This window comes from Podarcis liolepis (genome assembly GCF_965112155.1).
Source record: "Podarcis liolepis genome assembly, chromosome: 10".
NCBI classification, from domain to species: domain Eukaryota; kingdom Metazoa; phylum Chordata; class Lepidosauria; order Squamata; family Lacertidae; genus Podarcis; species Podarcis liolepis.
Window position 1 is genome coordinate 1,433,367 of NC_139562.1, and position 20,146 is coordinate 1,453,512.

The 20,146-nt window shown below is 51.2% G+C and overlaps 1 long non-coding RNA gene across 1 annotated transcript; it reads left to right on the forward strand.

Annotated features, from left to right (window-relative positions):
- Positions 1 to 16,488: 16,488 nt before the first annotated feature.
- LOC310687047 lies at positions 16,489 to 18,430 on the forward strand. The gene is made up of 2 exons (XR_014516147.1): positions 16,489 to 17,271; positions 18,074 to 18,430. It is a non-coding gene; the product is annotated as an uncharacterized lncRNA (long non-coding RNA).
- Positions 18,431 to 20,146: the final 1,716 nt, after the last annotated feature.

Consider the following 20,146-nt stretch of genomic DNA (forward strand, 5'->3'; position numbering starts at 1 on the left):
GCCAGAAGGCGCTCGGCGCTGGACCTCAGTGTCCGGGCAGAACGATGGGGGTGGAGACGCTCCTTCAGGTCTACTGGACCGAGGCCGTTTAGGGCTTTCAAGGTCAGCACCAACACTTTGAATTGTGCTCGGAAACATCCTGGGAGCTAGTGTAAGTCTTTAAGGACGGGTGTTATGTGATCCTGACGGCCACCCCCAGTCACCAGTCTAGTTGCCACATTCTGGATTAGTTGCAGTTTCTGGGTCACCTTCAAAGGTAGCCCCACATAGAGCACATTGCAGTAGTCCAAGCAGGAGATAACTAGAGCATGCACCACTCTGGCCAGACAGTCTGCAGGCAGGGAGGGTCTTATCCAGCGTACCAGATGGAGCTGGTAGACAGCTGCCCTGGACACAGAATTGACTTGCGCCTCCATGGACAGCTGTGAGTCCAAAATGACTCCCAGGCTGCGCACCTGGTTCTTCAGAGGCACAGTTACCCCATTCAGGACCAGGGAGTCCCACACACCTGCCCGCCTCCTGTCCCCCAAAGAGGATTGGACAGATTCATAGGAAATAATAGGGCTATCGATGGCTCGGCTCTGCTCTCCACAGCCAGAGTCAGCGATGCTTCTGAATCACAGTTGCTGGAAACCACAGGAAGGGAGACTGCTGCTCTTTCGCTCGGATCCTGACACTGGTTTTCCTTTGGGGCATCTGGTCAACCAGGATGATGGATCAGATGCGTCCTTGGCCTGATCCAGCAGACTCTTCTTATGTTCAGTTGTAGACATAGAGAGGGAGGCGAGAGGCAGCCCTTTCCATCACCGAGTGAAAGGTGTCCATTTCTGCTGCCAATGTGCCGTGTGGCTAAGCCACTCCCCCCCCCATGACCTGTCCCTGCCAAAAGGCTTGCCCACCTTCCCATTTCCATGAGGCAGGTGTGTTCCTGGGGCTACAGCACTCAGCCTGCCAAGAGAAAGCCTCGTGCCCCCTCCTCTTGCCTCCAGGCAAATGATTATTGCAGATTGCTTTCCCGAGCAGAACTAGTCCAGCTCCCACGGCTACCGTACACGCGGAGAAGCGTTCCCAACTTATGGTTGTCATCACAACCAACCAAGAATGCCGATGCTTCTCTGCCTCCCCTCCCCTCTCCCCCGTAAGCCACCCTACAATCAAAAATTAAATCGGAATGAGGACATAAAAGAGAGTTCTCTATAACAACATCTCTCCCAAGGCTAAGCAGACATTCAACATGCAAACAGCAAACAGCACTAAAGGCGTTTCAATGAGTAGACCGTCAGCGGGGCTCAAAGCAGGGAGGGCCGGAGCAACAAGTTGACCTCCAAAGCATATCCAGAACATACACAGGCAGCGGCAGGTCCCTGGGGAGAACAGATCTCTCCCCCCCCCCCCGGCATCCTAGCAGCCTTGCAGTTGGCTGAACTCAGGACAGCCCCCCAGCCGGCATCCAGGGCCCTTCGGCGATCAGTGTGCAGACGCGTTTTGTGGTTAGGGCAGAGCCAGCAGCAAAGACCCCAGGAGGAATGTTGGCGGGGGGGCGGAGAAGGAAGCACAGAACCTGGACAGAGAGGGGGCAGGGAAAGGGGGCAGGTCACCCCGGCAGCCCCCCAGAAGAAAGGGGCATGCAGGAAGGAGAGCAGGCAACCGGCCGTGAAATTCACACACACACACAATGCACACCACAGTCTTGATTCCAAAAAGGACTCTGCACCCAGGAGGTCTGGGAAATTGCCTTGGATGAAAGGAGTGTGAGAAGAAATGCACTCATCTGGCAAAGGGCAAACTGGTCCCCAGCCAGGCCTCTGTCCCCGTTTGCAACCCTAAAGCGGACACGCAAACACGTGGCTCCATTGCCATTCGCTGTGGATCCATGTCTGCTCAAGCCAGGCAGAAAGATCTCTCTCTCTGTGCCATCACCCAGGCCAGCAGCACCTCAGAAGGAGCCGGAGCCAGGATGAAGTATATAAATTTATGTCTGGCATAGAGAAAAGGTTTTCTCCCTTATTTCGTAGCACTAGACCTGGCAGACACCATGCAATGTAGCTCTGTGCTGGAAGATTCAGGCCAGAGAGAAGAAAGTCCCTTTTCAGCACCAACTGTGGAACTCCCTGCTGCAGGAGGCCGTAGTGGCTTTCAATGAGGCTTGAAGAAATTCATGGAGAAGAGGGCTATCAAAGGCTACTAGGTTGGCTCAGCTCCTGAATCCCAGTTGCTGAAACCTCAGGAGAGGAGGAGAAGAGAGTGCTGCTTTTGTTCTCAAATCCTGCTTGCTGGGTTCCTGGACTGGATGGCCCCTTGGTCTGATCCTGCAGGAGGCTCTGCTCATGTTCTTAGGGGGGCTTGTGAGCTGCACAGACTGAACACTCCTCTCGCGCCCCTAGATGAAACCGCCTTCTGCTGCGAGGCCACTTGGGGTTTCCCCCAGCAAACAGCAAGAGCGGCTCTGATCACTGCTAATGCGAGACGTGGGTGTTGCGGTCAGCAGAGTGCTGCTACATGGAGGTTAAGAGTTGAAGGCTCAGCTGTGGCGTTAGCTGGGAGGCTCATCTCACTTTGCCACCGGTCAGAGGCATTGTTACAACATTCGCGGCTCAGCCGATAACGATCCGTATGTTGCAATGTTCTGTCCAGCAGAACGGAGGAGCTGCTTTTCCCCAGTGGCTTCAGAGACAAGAGCAGGGTCAGATCCTTCGCCATTGTGCCTGAATCATCGGCAGACTAGCAGGAGGTTGAACAGCGCAGGGGGAAAGGTGGAGACTTGTGGTACCCAGTAAAATAGAATTGTAGAATTGCAGAGGTGGAAGGGACCCCCCAGGGCTATCCAGTCTGACCCCTGGCAATGCAGGAATCCCAGCTGGAGAATCTCTGACAGGTGAAGCCTTAGAAACCTGTATTGAAGGAGAGTTTACCACTTTCTTTTTGAATTCTGGTGCTGGAGGAGACTCTTGAGAGTCCCATGGGCTGCAAGAAGATCAAACCTCTCCATTCTGAAGGAAATCAGCCCTGAGTGCTCACTGGAAGGACAGATCCTGAAGCTGAGGCTCCAAGACTTTGGCCACCTCATGAGAAGAGAAAACTGCCTGGAAAAAAGCCTGATGTTGGGAAAGATGGAGGGCACAAGGAGAAGGGGACGACAGAGGACGAGATGGTGGGACAGTGTTCTCGAAGCTACCAGCATGAGGGAGGCAGTGGAAGATAGGAGTGCCTGGTGTGCTCTGGTCCAGGGGGTCACGAAGAGTCAGAAACGACTAAACAACAACAATTACCGGTACTGCTTTCCGAGAGAGTCCGTATCCCTGTCAAACAGCTCTTGCTCTCAAATATACCGTATTTTTCGCTCTATAACACGCACCCAACCATAACACGCACGTAGTTTTTAGAGGAGGAAAATCCAAAGGCATGCCACCCGTAGGCATTTCCTCCATAACACGCACAGACATTTCCCCTTACTTTCTAGGAGGAAAAAAGTGAGTGTTATGGTGCAAAAAATACGGTAGATGCTGTGGAGGGGCTGCTTCCTTCTCACAGGAAGACCCCTCTGTCACTGTGCCCAAGTGCTTCATTGTTGGACTAGTTGACCCCCAGGGTCCCTTCCAACTCTACGATTCCAGATTCCATAGCAACTGAGACATTTCCAGTCTCAGTTTCCCGTAGCGGCGCACATACTGTGCACGCGGGGGTGGGGCTAGCTGCCCACGGGGGGACAGCACAGCGAGCGCTCCCAGGAGGGTGGTGTGGCAATGTCACCCCCCTCAAGGATGACACTTGGGGTGAACCACACCCCCCGAACCCCCTTCCTCCACCAGCCTCTCTAGCAGGTGGAATCTTCTCCAACTCATGTGAGATTCCACTTTGGGATTGCGGGAGAGGGAGCGTCAGCAAGGAGGTGTGGGGTCCGAGGTCCTGGCTGCTGCTGTCACCACAACCCTATAGGCAGGGGTGGAGGAAGGGGGTGTGGTGGGGGTGGGCTGCCCCGGGTGTCACCACTGAGGGGGGTGACAAAATGCCAGGCGGCACTCACCACGGGCCCGCAGTGCGCCCGAGCCATGCGTCTCTCCTGGGAGTGACGTGGTGGTTTGGGCGGCCACAGGCTCCGCGCTGCCCCAAACGATCCACCCGCCGCCTCCCCCTCAGCTGTAGGGCAGCTGAGTGGGAGGAGGCAGGCAGACTCCTCAGAGGCCCCGCGGAGTGTCTTGCCCCAGCTCGCCCCACCCCAGGTGCCCAATCGGCTTGCTCCACCACTACCTATAGGTCTGTTCGTTGCCACTATAGCTGCCTTGGCTGCTCCTGGGAGCTGGCAGCAGCAGGAAGGTGGGGTGCCAATATTTGCAACAAGAAGTGTGTGTGTGTGTGTGTGTGTGTGTGTGTGTGTGTGTGTGTGTGCAGTTCAAAAGAGAGGCTGCTGGAGCACCCAGCAGTAAGAGAAGCCCAGGCCACAGAATCCAGATGGGCGGAGCATAAATAATAAATTAATATTAAATTATTATCCTAGAACCACCAGAAGGGACACGGGTGGCGCTGTGGGTTTAACCACAGAGCCTAGGACTTGCCGATCAGAAGGTCGGTGGTTTGAATCCCCGCGACGGGGTGAGCTCCCGTTGCTCGGTCCCTGCTCCTGCCAACCTAGCAGTTTGAAAGCATGTCAAAGTGCAAGTAGATAAATAGGTACCACTCCGGCGGGAAGGTAAACGGCGTTTCCATGCGCTGCTCTGGTTCGCCAGAAGCGGCTTAGTCCTGCTGGCCACATGACCCGGAAGCTGTACACCAGTTCCCTCGGCCAATAAAGCGAGATGAGCGCCGCAACCCCAGAGTTGGTCACGACCGGACCTAATGTAACGTAACGTAACCTTTACATTCCACCAGAAGCCTTTTTACTAGGTATAATAGGTGAAGAATTACCAAGAGATGACAAAAGACTTTTTATGTATGCAACAACAGCAGCAAGAATGCTGCTAGCCCAGAGATGGAAGGAAGGAGAAGTCCCAACCAAAAAAGAGTGGCAGGTGAATCTGATGGAGTATGTGGAGATGGTGAAACTGACGGGGAAGATCTGAAACCAGGAAGATCAAGTATTTACTAAAGACGGGAGTAAATTTGCAATTTATTTAAAAGACCACTGTAAACAGCTAAAATCTTTGGCAGGGATGTAATGACATGCAATGTGGAATTATTTTTGATAATTATGGTTATTTAACAGATGGAGAAGGGTAAAAGATGCAGCAAATTTATTCTTAAACGTGGAATCTGTGGGGGGAGGGAAGGGGGTCCGAAGGTTCAAAAGAACCTTGTATTTTAATGTATGAAATGGTTGTGTTAAATATGTACAAAATTATTTAAAAACCAATAAAAAATTATCAAAAAAGAAGAAGAAAGAATTGGAAGGGACCCTCAACCACCATCTAGTTCAGCCCCCAGCAACGCAGGAATTTCCAAGAAAGCATCCCTAACAGTGTCTGTAACAGATGACCACCCAACCTCCGCTTAAAAACCTGCAATGGAAGGAGAGTCTGCCACCTTCCAAGGTCACCCGCTCAGCTGCTGAGTGGCTCCTCCTGCCTAGTCTTCAGTCGAATCTCCTTTCTTGTCACTTGAAGCCATGGGTTCAAGTCCTTCCCCTCCAGAGGAGGAGAGAACAAGGCTGGCTCCATTTCCCACGTTGACAGAGACTGGAGATCCTGGGAGGCAGCTGCCATGTCACTTCTGGGTCTCTTCTCCAGGCGGAATGGAATCCGCTCATAGAATCATAGAGTTGGAGGAGACCCCAAGGGCCATCGAGTCCAACCCCCTGCCAAGCAGGAAACACCATCAGAGCACTCCTGACATATGGTTGTCAAGCCCCTGCTTAAAGACCTCCAAAGGAGGAGACTCCACCACACTCCTTGGCAGCAAATTCCACTGTCGAACAGCTCTTACTGTCAGGAAGTTCTTCCTAATGTTTAGGTGGAATCTTCTTTCTTGTACTTTGGATCCATTGCTCCGTGTCCGCTTCTCTGGAGCAGCAGAAAACAACCTTTCTCCCTCCTCTATATGACATCCTTTTATATATTTGAACATGGCTATCATATCACCCCTTAACCTCCTCTTCTCCAGGCTAAACATGCCCAGCTCCCTTAGCCGTTCCTCATAAGGCATCGTTTCCAGGCCTTTGACCTGGAAACTCCATTCCTCATCAGGCGAGGTTTCCAGATCCTCCATCGCCTTGGGCTCCCTCCTCTGCAGGAGGGGCTTGAAAGGGGGCAGACACCCCACCCCACCTCTGCTTTCTTTCTTCACCCAGCCTCTCTGCCAGAGGGAAGGAGCTGAGAGCTGAGGGCGGCCCCCTCTGTTCTGACAGCAAGAGCTTTTTGACTGACTCCCCCAGAAGGTGGTGGGCTCCCCTTCCTTGGAGGTTTTTAAGCAGAGGTTGGGTGGCCATCTGTTACAGACGCTTTAGCTGAGATTTCTGCATCGCAAGCGGTTGGACTAGATGACCCCCCCCCATGGTCAGAAGAGCATTATTTATTTACTGCACATTATCTTCTACCATTTCCCCCCAAGGAGCTCAAGACGGCTCCATGGTTCTCCACCTCCCACCCCCATTTTAATCCCTGCAGGATAGGTTAGGCTGAGAGTCTGTGAATGGCTCACCCCCCCCCCTGCGCTTCATGGCTGAGTGTGGATTCAAACCCTGCTCTCTCCCAGGTCCTAGTCCGATACTCTTTCCCAACCTTTCTTACGGAACCTCCGGGTCCAGGCGCAGTCTATCTGCCATGGCTGCCCCAACAGTGATGAGAGTTGGACTGGCCCCCCAGGAGAGCTTTCATAGAATCCTAAAACTCTAGAGTTGAAAGGGACCATGTGGGTCATGGTTTGAACCCATGACCCAGAAATGAAGAGCCTCATGCTATACCAACTGATGGCTTTGCTTGGACCTTTCCCACCTGCCCTCCATTTCCTGTTGCTCAGCCTCACGGGCCCCCTCCTCCCCACAGAGCCCCACGGAGCGCTCCACCCTTTATCCTCGAAATCGCTCGCCTCCCCCGTCGACACATCGCAGCACCAGGAAACATATGGCGCAGGGACGTCTGCCATGGCACCCGGGACTCGATGCGTTTGGAAGCCTTTCGGTCCTAATTAAATTGCAGATTTCCCCTCCTGCGTCTCCTCGACAACACGCCATCGGCGCCAAGCCTGCGGGGCGGGCCCGGGAAGCAGAGGCGGCTGGGCAGGAAGCTCCAGGAAGTGTTGGGCAGGTGTGGGGGGAGTAAATCTGGATGAGGAAGCTGGGGGGGGGATGAAGGCTGGTGGGGGCAGCCACGGAACTGGAACCTAGAGATGTAGCCGTTTCAAGCCTCTCTCTGGCTAACACCCCAGAGGACAGGATCACACTTCAAAACGACCTTGACAGATTAGAGAACTGGGCCAAAACAAACAAGATGAATTTTAACAGGGAGAAATGTAAAGTATTGCACTTGGGCAAAAAAAATGAGAGGCACAAATACAAGATGGGTGACACCTGGCTTGAGAGCAGTACATGTGAAAAGGATCTAGGAGTCTTGGTTGACCACAAACTTGACATGAACCAACAGTGTGACGCGGCAGCTAAAAAAGCCAATGCAATTCTGGGCTGCATCAATAGGAGTAGAGCATCTAGATCAAGGGAAGTAACAGTGCCACTGTATTCTGCTCTGGTCAGACCTCACCTGGAGTACTGTGTCCAGTTCTGGGCACCACAATTCAAGAAGGACACTGACAAACTGGAACGTGTCCAGAGGAGGGCAAGCAAAATGGTCAAAGGCCTGGAAACGATGCCTTATGAGGAACGGCTAAGGGAGCTGGGCATGTTTAGCCTGGAGAAGAGGAGGCTAAGGGGTGATATGATAGCCATGTTCAAATATATAAAAGGATGTCACATAGAGGAGGGAGAAAGGTTGTTTTCTGCTGCTCCAGAGAAGCGGACATGGAGCAATGGAGCCAAACTACAAGAAAGAAGATTCCACCTAAACATTAGGAAGAACTTCCTGACAGTAAGAGCTGTTCGACAGTGGAATTTGCTGCCCAGGAGTGTGGTGGAGTCTCCTACTTTGGAGGTCTTTAAGCAGAGGCTTGACAACCATATGTCAGGAGTGCTCTGATGGTGTTTCCTGCTTGGCAGGGGGTTGGACTCGATGGCCCTTGTGGTCTCTTCCAACTCTAGGATTCTATGATCCCTTCCCGTGTTCCAGGGCACATTTGGCCCTACTGAGAACCTCAGAAGGATCTCCTGGATCGGGCCAAAGGGGCCTGTGAGAAACCTGCAAGCAGGACTTGAACACAAGACGCGTCTCCCTTCCTCTGGTTTCCAGCAACTGGCCTTCAGAAGCTGCCTCCTCTATGGACAAAGAGAAAGGAAAGGGATTCTCCCCCAGGCCAGAGAGGAAGGAATGTTTGGCTTGCCTGAGTTACTTTGTGGAGAATGCAGCTTGGCTCACTCTCTCGAGACGTCTCTCTCTCTCTCTCTCTCTCTCTCTCTCTCTCTCTCTCTCTCTCCACCTCTTTGCCTTCTGTACACATTGTGCACACACAGCGGTTGTTCCTTAGATTAAGGAGGAGGCCACAGAAGGGAGATGGGCTGTTCTCCAGGTTGCCTCTGGATCAGGCCCATAAGCCTTCGGCAGAGCAGGCATGGAAGAGCAAGTCTCCAGCCCCTTGTAGCCAGACGATGCCGTGAAACAGGGCACTGTGGGAGTAGGGACATGGCTAGGCAACCTAAGGCTCGGGGTCCGGATCCGGCCCAATCGCCTTCTCAATCCAGCACGCGGACGGTACAGGAATCAGCGTGTTTTTAACATGAGTAGAATGTGTCCTTTTATTTAAAATGCATCTCTGGGTTATTTGTGGGGCATAGGAATTCGTTCTTTTTTCTTTCTTTCAAAATATAGTCCGGCCCCCCACAAGATCTGAGAGATGGTGGACCGGCCCCCTGCTGAAAAAGTTTGCTGTCCTCTGGGTGGTAGGCCGTTCTCCTGGGCTGGGTGCCCAGGCCTGGTCTCCCACCTGAAGCAAAAGCAAACGCATAGAATGATAGAGTTGGAAGGGACCCCCGAGGGTCATCCAGTCCAACCCGCTGCAAGGCAGGCGTCTCAGCTCTAGAATCTACGACAGACGGCCACCCAACCTCTGCTTAAAAACCTCCCAGGAAGGAGAGTTCACAGCCCGCCAAGGGAGACCCTTCCACTGCCAACCAGCTCTTAGCAGCAGAAAGTTCTTCCTGATATTTAGGAACTCTGTTTCAGTTCATTCTGGGCCCTGACTGGGGGAAAGGTGGGATATAAAACAAGTGATTAAATAGCTAAATAACTGCCCGGGTGCCCATTGCCAGGGCCAGCGCAGGGATGCTCACCTCGCCTAACCTGCCTGCCTCATTTGCATATATTTGCATGCCCCCAAGTGGCTTTTCTTCAAGCTGTTCTTCCTCTCCAAATCATTTTTATTTTTTAAAGATCCCGTTACGCTCAAGTGGGGGCTGCAACCATGTACAGAGAAGCCTTGTGCCCAGTCTCCCCCCACCCGGCCGCACCAGGCTTCTCTGCCCTTTGCGTCAGAAGGAAAGGTGAAGCTCTCCACCTCAGGACGCAATTTAATCTTTCATTACCTGAGCTGCGGATGTCATTGATTCAATTTATTTCGAATTATGAACTGAACGGAAAATAGCCCCTCCGCCTGTACGTGGCCTTGTCTTCCTACGGACAAGAGCGGGTAAGCGGGAAGCAATAGCAGGTCATGCCTTCACATTAATGGCGGACCCCCCCCCCCCATTCCCTCCCATCACTACAGATCAGAAGTTCCACTAGGAGAATGGGATGGGGGGGGATGAGTGCTGAGCCTTTGTAATTAGGAGAGGCAAGGAGGGGTGAGTGTGGAGCAGAAAGAGTTAAGGCCTGGGGTTCCCAAACTTTTTTGGGGGGTCCCTTGTTTCCACAAACCCCATAAAAGGCAACTCTGCAGTTCTGTGATTCTATGAACGGCGGCTTGCACGACTCACCGAGGAAGATAATAACACCATAAAATTCAAAACAGAAGCGATTAATTGCGCATTTATTCAAAACCCAATTAAAACTATGTAGTTTAATTAATTCGACAAAATGGATGGGCTTGATCCAGCGATACGAGCTTTTCAAGGCCTGAGAGGCACTTACACCTCCAGCCCCTTCCCTGTCACCTAGCAGGTAATTCCACATATATGGCCCTCTGGGGGCGATGCCACCCAGTTTGGGGGTCCCTGGGTTAGGGGCTGAGCTGCATGGGGGGGGGGGAGCTGGCCAGAAAGACAGATCATTGACAGGTGATGGGGGACCGTGAGGAACTGTGTGTGTGTGTTTCAGACCCTGTCTTTCCGCACCGAGCCCCAAACCAGGAGGGGAGGCGGGGCTGCCCCCCAGGAACAGCCATAGAACTGGCTTAGAAAGAGTCCCACCTTCCCAGTCTTGGCCCCTTATTCTCCCCCACTAAGAAGATAAGAAGAGCCTGCAGGATCAGGCCAATGGCCCACCGGATCCAGCATCCTCTCCTCGCAGGCGCCAACCAGATGCCCATGGTGGGAAACCTGCAAGCAGGATTCGAGCCTCCTTGGGGCTGTTGTAAACAAAAATCTGCCCTTTTCCCCTTCTGGGGTACCCAAGAGCCCATATAGAGTCCTTACGTAGGTTCCCTATTGGTAGGAGAAAAAAACAGAGGCCAAGCAGAGAATGTTGAGAAGCAAAGCAGCTAGTAAGCCTGATCTTTATTGATCTGTTGCGAGAGGGTGCTCCCCTCACACACAGGAAAGGAGGAGGAACCCAGAACAATGGCGCGCAAGGCCTTATATAGACATTTTAAATTCCCTGCCCCGGAGCTCCAGACCACCCCTCCATACATCATACATACATCACAGAAGGGGTGTAACCCAAGACCACCACCCCAGATACATGATACCTACATCATAGAAAAGGTGGTCTACAGCAGAAATCTGAGTGCTTTGTTTACCTCCTGTCTGCCAGGTTACCTTTTTAATGGTCACTTGATTGGATTGCCTGGGGAGCCTGGCCAGTCTTTTGTAATGATAAATACTTCGTTCCTGAGCCAGGTCACAGGCTGACACCCTATTCATATCTTAAATGTGCCCTTGAGACAGGATTTGTGAAGGAAAAGACAATGGGGAAGCTTTTCCATTTTCCTTTGACCTTGCAGAGAAAACATTTGGGAATCAAAAATGGTTTCAGGTCGGTCTTCCTGTGCTGATCTATGTACGTGCTTGGTTGGTACACTTATGAATATTTAACATATATCTAAGACCCTTGAGAGTCCCATGGACTGCAAGAAGATCCAACCTATCCTTTTTTAAAAAAAGATTTTTATTGAAGTTTCACAAATTATATAATAACAAACAAGACAATAATACAAACAAACAAAGAAACAAAAACAAGTATAATTTCAATCCCTTATTTTCTTGTAACTTACTTCCGCGACTTCCTCATACCTCCCCTTTCTGTATTCCAATTTCCAATTATTAATTCAGCAAATCCTCTCCCTTGTTATCAATTTAAATTTTTAGACTTTCTTTTCTTTTTACTTAATCATTACAGCTAGAAGCCACATAGTTTCTAAACCCACGTCATTCTAACATTCAATAATTTTACAATGTTTCCTAAGATAGTCCTTAAATTTCTTCCAGTCTTCTTCCGCTGTCTCTCTTCCCTGGTCTCGGATTCTGCCGGTCATCTCTGCCAGTCCCATGTAGTCCATCACCTTCATCTGCCATTCTTCCAAGGTGGGTAGTTCTTGTAACTTCCAATACTTTGCGATGAGTATTCTTGCTGCTGTTGTAGCATACATAAAAAATGTTCTGTCCTTCTTTAGCACTAATTGGCCGGCCATACCCAAGAGAAAAGCCTCTGGTTTCTTCGGGAAGGTATATTTAAATACCTTTTTCAATTCGTTATATATCATTTCCCAGAAAGCCTTAATCCTTGGGCACGTCCACCAAAGGTGAAAGAATGTACCTTCAGTCTCTTTACATTTCCAGCATTTATTATCAGACAAGTGGTAAATTTTTGCAAGCTTGACTGGGGTCATGTACCACTTATAAATCATTTTCATAATATTTTCCTTTAAGGCATTACATGCCGTAAATTTCATACTGGTGGTCCACAATTGTTCCCAGTCAGCAAACATAATGTTATGACCAATATCTTGTGCCCACTTAATCATGGCTGATTTCACCGTTTCATCCTGTGTATTCCATTTCAACAGCAAGTTATACATTTTTGACAAGTTCTTAGTATTGGGTTCTAACAGTTCTGTTTCTAATTTTGATTTTTCCAACTGGAAGCCAATTTTCCTGTCCAACTTATAAACCTCCATTATTTGATAATAATGAAGCCAATCTCGCACTTTATCCTTTAATTTCTCAAAACTCTGCAATTTCAATTTGTCCCCTTCTTGTTGAGCTTTTTCAGAGCCTTTGACTCCATTGGCGACAACCACCTTGGGGTTTTATTTTCCAACAAGTCTTTATATTTTATCCAGACATTATATAGTGCTTTCCTGACAATATGATGGTGCTGGAGGAGACTCTTGAGAGTCCCATGGACAGCAAGAAGATCCAACCTATCCATTCTTAAGGAAATCAGCCCTGAGTGCTCACTGGAAGGACAGATCCTGAAGCTGAGGCTCCAATACTTTGGCCACCTCATGAGAAGAGAAGACTCCCTGGAAAAGACCCTGATGTTGGGAAAGATGGAGGGCACAAGGAGAAGGGGACGACAGAGGACCAGATGGTTGGATAGTGTTCTCGAAGTTACCAGCATGAGTTTGACCAATGTGCGGGAGGCAGTGGAAGACAGGAGGGCCTGGCATGCTCTGGTCCAGGGGGTCACGAAGAGTCGGACATGACTAAACAACTCAACAACAACAACAGATCTCAAAATTCCTATCACAGGGAGGGAGTTCCATGGTCTAACTGTGCAAGGAAGAACTTTCTTTTCTTCATCCCGAACCTTCCCCCATTTCAGCTTCATGGACAAACTTCTTTCTCTGTTGCTGAACTGTGCCCGGGGGGAGGGGTGCTCTCCCCGGAAGCATATGGGAGTGTTCCAGGCGGTTGAGATGTTCAGGGACCTTGGCAGCCGGAGCCAGCTGTTTGTTCTCCGATTCGCCTCCGTGCCCCTGGATGCGTGTGTGTGTGTGTGTGTGTGTGTGCACGCGTCAGCAAAAGGGGAGGGGGCGCCAGCAGGCACCCACCGGCTAGGCTGCCCCACCCTCTTGGCCTCGGAGAACAGTATGGCTGATAGGGCCTCCCTGGTTCGAGGTGCTCTGCTCCCCCTCCCTCTGGGCGACTGCTGTTCTCACCCAGCCAAGGAAAACACTTCCTCACGAGAAGGACCCGGGCTTCTGCACACCCACCATAAATCAGCTGGCCTGACCTGCTGAGGCTTGCCCGTGTCTGGGCTGGCAAGGGACATTGAACAGGCTGCCAGGTCATCGCAAAATCCCTGCGCTTTTGAGAGCTGCCATAGCTCATTTTCCAAAAAGGCCTGAATTAAGGTTTCTTCAAGGGTCCTGACCCTCCAGCAGCAAAGCGTCCTGCTCGCTCTGTACAGCCCCCCACCCCCGACTTTGGCCAACATTTGCTGCTGTTATGAGAATTATAAAGTCTAAGATATAAAATAAATGTACCAGGCAAACACATACATATATAAACCCCATGTCTTAAACAGTATAGGAAAACAGCCCTAAAGCCATTTGTATGGAAAGGGGGAAAGCCTCCCCATTGTCTCTGTGCTCACAAATCCTGCCTTAAGAGCACATTTAAGATATGAATGTCCGCCCGCCCTTCCCCACAGGCGGGTGGGGTTTGCGGCACCAAGCAGGGCTCACCTGGGCGGGTGCCACCCACCTGCCTGAGCTGGCCTTTGACCCGCCCTTGTCAGGAAGGACAATGGATGGCCAGACGGGTGTGGGACTAAGGCCAAAGAAAAGAGGATGACCCCCTTGTCCAAGCCTCTTTGGTGTTCTTCCTTACAGGATCAAGATCATCTGGAGTGTGTCCTGGCAGCCAGATTGAGGTAAGTAACCAGCCTTTTTGCGCTTTACTCTGGTACAGACAGGGTTTAGTGTGTGTGCCCGCACTAGGGCAAGCCTGTGACCTGGACTCAGGAATTAAGTATTTGTCACCACAAAAGAATGGCCAGGTTCTCCAGGTAGACCCAGGAACAGGTTTCCTGCCAGACAGAATTCTGCTGCAGACAGCCCCTTCTGTGATGGATGGTTGATGTATTGGGGGGGGGGTCTTGGGCTGCAGGGTGGCAGTTGCGAAACTCCATACAGTGGTGCCTCGCAAGACGAAAAGAATCCGTTCTGTGATTCTCTTCGTCTAGCGGTTTTTTCGTCTTGCGAAGGAAGCCCATTGACGGATTAGCGGATTAGCGCTATTAGCGGCTTTTAGCGGCTTTTAGCGGCTTATCTGCTGATCGGATCAGCTGATAAGCAGCTTAGCGGCTTAGAAAAAGGGGGGGAAGGGAAAAAACCCTGCAGGAACTCGCAAGACATTGTCGTCTTGCAAAGCAAGCCCATAGGAGATTTGTTTTGCAAAGCACCTCCAAAACGGAAAACTCTTTCGTCTAGTGAGTTTTCCGTCTTGCGAGGCATTTGTCTTGCGGGGCACCACTGTATAAGGGCTTGCGCACCATTGTTCTGGGTCCCCCCTCCCTCCTGCATGGGGGGAGTGGGGGACCCTGTTGCAACAGTTTAATAAAGATCAGGCTTACTAGCCGCTTTGCTTCTCAATATTCTCTGGTTGGCCTCTGTTATTTTCTCCTACTGATAGAGAACCTACATAAAGACTCTATACGGGCTCTTGGGTACCCCATAAGGGAAATGGATGATGTTCCTGGGCCAGATTTAGAAGGTGATTGGGCCGGATCCGGGCCCTGGGCCTTAGTTTGCCTTGCTCATGGGCTAAGCAGACATGCAGACCCCTTCACCCCTCCCCTCCCGACTGCAGCCCCCCAAGGCTGCTTTTCATTAAGGCAAAACAGGAAAAAAGCTCCTGTCATTACATGGATTTGTGCAACGCACTTCCAGTTTGCCCCCCGGGTCATCTTGTCTGGAGCTGAAACAGATTTCAGAGAAATATAAACCCCTGGAAAACGCTCTTTCTCGAGTGCATTTACTTGCGGTGATTTGCTTTTATTTCTTCCTGATTCCATTTTTAAAAGTACATTCCCAATTATGGATGCTGGCAGGTCTCCGTGCTGCTGCGAATGCGGGGGGGGACGGGGACGGGGGGGACGGACGGACGGGGGGACAGGGAGGAGTTTGTCAAGGTGATCCTTAATGTTTTTTTCACCTGGGAGCTTTCTAAAAAGCCCTTTCTAAATTAAACTTCAGAAGAACAGCATTTGGGGAAAAAACTTGACATTTCGGATGCGGATTTCAACATGTTGCAAACGGAAAAAGGCAATTTGCTTTTCTCATTTGAGCGAGCCCCTCCCCAGCTGAATGGGGGGGGCACCTCCCTCCTGCTGGGTTTTTGCCAAAGCAAGTGTGGCCGCTCAGGAGAAGGACAGACGGGAGGCATTCCTGGTGCCACAGGACAAGTTCTCTGGGTCCTCCGGTGAGATTCAGCCACATGCCAGCAAAGTCGGGTTGCATTGGGAGGTTCCATGCCCTAAACGTGCTTGCCACATCACCTGGGGAAGCCTCATTCAATAGCCGTGACCTCAGATCTCCCTGGAAACAAAGCAGGTGTCAGGGACTGGCTGGGCAAAGAGGAGCCGTGGGCAGAGGAACCCCCAAGGGAAGCCCCAGAGGAGGAAGGCTCAGAGGGTGCAGGGAGAAGATGGTGGCAGGAGGGGCTGGGTGCTGAAGGGGCAACAGGGCTTTGGGGGAGCAGAGAGCAGGTCAGACTCCGAGGCTCAAGCAGAGGAAGGGGGTCAAGAGGCAGCTGAAGAATCCAGGGAGACTCCCTCTGCGGCGTTACTGGAATTTATGTAAAGGTGGTGAGGCTGTTGCCCCTCCAGCAGACATCATACGGTAAAATGGTAAAGGTAAAGGACCCTTGGACAGTTAAGTCCAGTCAAAGGCAACTATGGGGTTGTAGTGCTCATCTCGCTTTTCAGGCCGAGAGAGCTGGCGTTTGTCCACAGACAGCCTTCCAGGTCATGTGGCCAGCAGGACTAAACCGCTTCTGGCGCAACGGGACACTGTGACAGAAGCCAGAGCGCATGGACATGCCGTTTACCTTCCCGCCGCAGTGGTACCTATTTATCTACTTGCGCTGGTGTGCTTTTGAACTGCTAGGTTGGCAAGAGCTGGGACAGAGCAATGGGAGCTCACTCCATTGCAGAGATTCACACCGCTGACCTTCTAATCAGCAAGCCCAAGAGGCTCAGTGGTTTAGACCACAGTGTCACCCACATCATACACCCCCACCCTGCCCCTGACTACCAAAATCAACACAATCACTCCTGCAAATGTTCCCACAAAACACTTCACAGTTTTTCCTATCTTTATTCTGCTGCAGAATACCAAATGCAACAGTTCACTGATAAATGTATCTATGTACTGGCTCACTGGGAAAACTTCAGAAATTCATATAAAATGGCTCCAGTGTGGATTTGTGCCACTCCACTGTTCAGGAAAGGAATGGCTCCCAAGGGGGGAGTCTGGGATGTGGGCAGCCCTAATCCCTCAAGCCTGAGACCACCACTCAGCCGCCTCTTGCACAAGAGGTAATCACTGGCAAATGGGTGCCAGACAGGTAGTCATCCCCCAGACAATAGCAGACCCTCCAGGAATGGATTCGGTTCTCAGCTCAGGACAAAGGAGTGTGATTACCTTGACCAGAAAAAATAGGAACTTGTAAATATTTCTTTTGTATCACCTGAAGGGTGTGAGGTGGAGGGCAAGGGAGAAATGGGGGCAACCCTGATGAGCCGGTTTCTGCCAAAAAACACCCCCAACTCTCCCCGTTTGTGACATATGTATGATGTATGTATGATGCTTCACCAAAAGTGTTTATTTCCGCCCTCCCTTCCCTACAGGTGGGTGGGGTTTGTGGCACCAAGTGGGGCTCACCTGGACAGGTGCCTCCCACCTGCTTGGGTTGGCCTTTGACCCGCCCTCGGCCAGGGAGGACAATGGCCGGCCAGCCGGGGGTGGGGCTAAGGCCAAAGAAAAGAGGCTGACCCTTTTGACCAAGCCTCACTTGGTTTTCTTCCTTCCAGGATCATCTTCCAGGCTGCAGGACGTGTGAGCAACCAGGTTGAGGTAAGTATTTTGCGTTGTTTGTTACAGGCTGCTTGCCAGCCTTCCTTGATTGTTTTTCAGCGGCGGTGGCATTGGGGAGGGGCTGTAAGCCCCCTCCACGGTCACTGCTTGCCATGGGGGTGCCTTGCTGGGCCCGAGAGGGCAGCGGGTGCCCCAGTCATAGGCCACATGGTGGCCTTTTTATTTTGGTGGCAGCGCTGGGGAGGGGAATTGGAAAAGGGGAAAAGGAAGCATCTCTTTATTCAGGCCTTCTTCCTGCTTCTTCTGTGTGGTGGGTGGGAGTCCTGTTGCAATAGTCTTTGAAGAAAGACCAGGCCTACTGGCTGCTGTTTTGCTCCTATATTCCTGACTGGTGTCTTTGGCAGTCCCAGTGGGCCCAAGGATTTTCCTATAACACCAAGAATGTGCAGGATATTGAGGAGCAGAGACCAGAGGTGTGCAGACAAAGTTTGGGAAACATTTGGGAGACGAGGGTCCTTCTAAAGGGTGGGGGGCAGGGACCTCCAGTCCTGGCAACTGCTCCACAGAAGCCAGACCTGCAGAGCTGGATGTGGCTTCCCCGAATAGTTAACTTCCCTGACAACAGAGCCCTGCGCTTTCCCTGCTGACCTGCGTCTGACTTCAGCCCCGACAGCAGGAGGAATGGCCCACGAGCAGGTCTCTTGTCCGCTCAGCCCAGAATTGCCTCCTTCCTCTCCTCCTGGTTGCGGGTCTTGAGCAGAATCTGCTACGAGAGGCTGGCAGGTGGCAGCTTCTGCATGCGGATCATGCACTCTTTTAATGCTCCACGCATCTTTTACAGTCTGCCTGGTGCTTCCTTTACATCCTTCACAGTCTGCCTGGCTTGTCAACAGCCTTTGCAGATGGGGAGCCAAGCCTGGAGAGAGAGATATGATGGAGGAGAGACTTGGAATAATAGAACTGAGTGGTTAGGAGGGGCCCCCAGGGGTCATCCAGCCCAACCCCATGCATCTAAAGCATCCATAGCAGATGGCCATCCAACGTCTGATTTCCTCAGCCTGGCACTCTTTGGCTGTTTGGGGCTAGAAATCCAATCAGCCGCAACATTCGTAATCCTGGGCTGGCAGGAGGTCCATGAATGGTGGGGGACTTGAAGCATATCCATATGAATAATAATAAAAAAAAACCTCACACAGAATCGCAGGCAGAAAACGAAGAATTAAAACAGAGGCCAAGTGATTGTTTCCAAATCCTGAAGAGCTACGTAGAGCATTGCCTTGAACATTCAGTTTAGCTTGCCTTGAACATTCAGGTTTGCTTGCCTTGAACATTCAGGGCACTTACTTGCAAGGCTCAGGATAGAGCAGTCATGTTAAAGCAGCAGCATTTGACTGCTTTGCTACTGACACTCAGACAAAGGATCTGGGATACAACCCTCAGGGCTGAGGTTCCAAGAAAATAATTGACAGCTTATCAAAAGCAAATCTTCACAAACGCTTTGAAATGGTAAATGATCAAGGGCCTGGAAACCGAGACTTAGGAGGAGGTTGGGTATCTTCAGCCTGGAGAAGAGAAGACGGAGAGGTGATTTGATAGCCATCTTCAGATACCTGGAGGGCTGTCACATGGAAGACGGAGCCAGCTTGCTTTTCATTAACATGCTATGGTTTCCTAAATGTGTTTGCGAAGGGAGAGGGTATGGGCTTGTTTTCGTTTCATTCGGTATTTTGTATTCTTGTTTTGTATTTTTCTGTTCTGAAAAATACAACGATGGGCAGTATACAAATTTAATAAATCCATATGAAGGACAGTATACAAAAGTATAGCACAGTGTTTCCCAACCTTTTTTAGGCAAAGGCACACTTGTTTCATGAAAAAAATCTCGAGGCACACCACCATTACAGCCCCGTGACGTCAGCGCGCAGCGTCACGCCGGGAGGGACATGAATTGCTAGCAAATTACATAATCACCTCCTTGAGTCATCTAGGGGTCATCTAGTGACGGCGCCCCAATCGAAAATTTGACTTTAAAAAAAAAAATCTTTCAATTTTTTAATTTTTCCCACGGCACACCAGGCAACATCTCGCGGCACACTAGTGTGCCGCGGAACAGTGGTTGGGAAACACTGGTATAGCAACAACAATTTGTCCTACTCCAGAGGACAGGGCAGGGAATCAAATTACAAGGAAGGAGATTCTGAATGAGCATTAGGAAGACCATTTTAAGGGCAAGAGTCATTCAATGGTGGAACTGACTCCCTCAGAAGGTGGTTGTGCTGGGCCCGTGGGTAACCTGTAAAACGCAGTCCAGGACCAGTCCAGAATCTGAAGGTTCCTCTAGGAGTCAGTCCGACAGGCCAAGGCAGGACACAAGGCAGGAAACCAGGCAAGGTCAGGCACAGGGTCTCAGGCAGGTTCTAGCTAACAGCAATGTTGCTCCCACAATCTGGCGTGGGGTCCAACAGCCTTTTATCTTTGTCAGGGTAACGGCCGGTCCTGATCCCCCGGCGACTCACCTCCCTGTCTCACCCGAAGGCGAGCACTCCTCCTGCGAGTACTCAGGTCTCTCCTCCTCTCAGACCTCAGTCTCTGCAGCTCGGGAGACATCGGTGAGTGACTAGACCCAGAGGCCGCCTCAGCCTCTCCTGACCCAACCAGTAGTGGAGCAGCTGTAAGTGATGGCCCAGCTGGAGGCAACGAGGTCATCCCTGCATCTGGAGCCAGGGCAGGCTCAGGCCCCTGACTCGGCCCAGCTGGTGCTTGTTGCAGGGGAAGCTGTGCAGACTGGGACTCTTCAGAATCAGGCCCCAGACTTGGTTCAGATGATGTCTGTGGCAAAGGATCTGGTGCGGACTGAGTCTCCTCTGGTTCCGAGTCTGAGCCCCAGTCCCAGGCCATCACAGTGGCAAGCTCT